The sequence below is a fragment of the Sinocyclocheilus anshuiensis genome, unplaced genomic scaffold, assembly GCF_001515605.1.
Source record: "Sinocyclocheilus anshuiensis isolate Anshui unplaced genomic scaffold, SAMN03320099.WGS_v1.1 scaffold1160, whole genome shotgun sequence".
NCBI lineage: Eukaryota > Metazoa > Chordata > Actinopteri > Cypriniformes > Cyprinidae > Sinocyclocheilus > Sinocyclocheilus anshuiensis.
This window is the reverse complement of record NW_015552641.1, coordinates 388639-389382: the sequence shown is the minus strand read 5'-3', so window position 1 is coordinate 389382 and position 744 is coordinate 388639.

Below are 744 nucleotides of genomic sequence, written 5' to 3'. Positions count from 1 at the left end.
ATCATGCTGAAGGATATTCAGATGTACATACAGAGATGACCACCGTTTCAAATGGCATATTCAACACACACAAAGGTAGCACTCTGATGATCCTGAACATCTTTATGCAGTTTCAGTGGTAAAAGATCTCATAGATCTTGCCTGTAGCTACAGACCTGTCTCTAATAACCAATAACAGATCACTCCAATCAGTCTAAAGCTAGAGGAAGCCCTGCACCATCCAGACAGCTATTGGTTTAAATATACACATCTTCAAAAGATGACATCCAAATATTTTTTTATTCCCATTCCTGTTCTGGCTTTCATTTCCTGCCTTAGGAGAAGGGTTTGTATGAATGTGTGTGTAGACCTGGAAGCTTGAGCAGAACGTCACATGGCTCTGGTTTAGGTGGAAAATCAAACACAGTTGTGGGCAGGCACCGATTTAACCAAAATAGGTGCTTTAATCATTTTTATGGATAGTGGGAGTTTACAACCTTTATATGTATTTATGTACTCTCAGACTAGGAGAGAGGCATAAATCATGCGGTCACTGCAGGAGAGGAGAAGAGATCGGAATAAAGGATAGAGAAGGAGATGGAAGGACAGAAAACGAAAGAGAGAGCCAAGAGTAAAGAGGCTAAAACAAACAAAATTGGACAAAGCTGTCTTAGTTTACTCTAACATCACTTTAACTCATTATATATATCTGACAGAAGCTTCATGAAATTACATTTTATTATTTATAATTACACTGAAGTACTC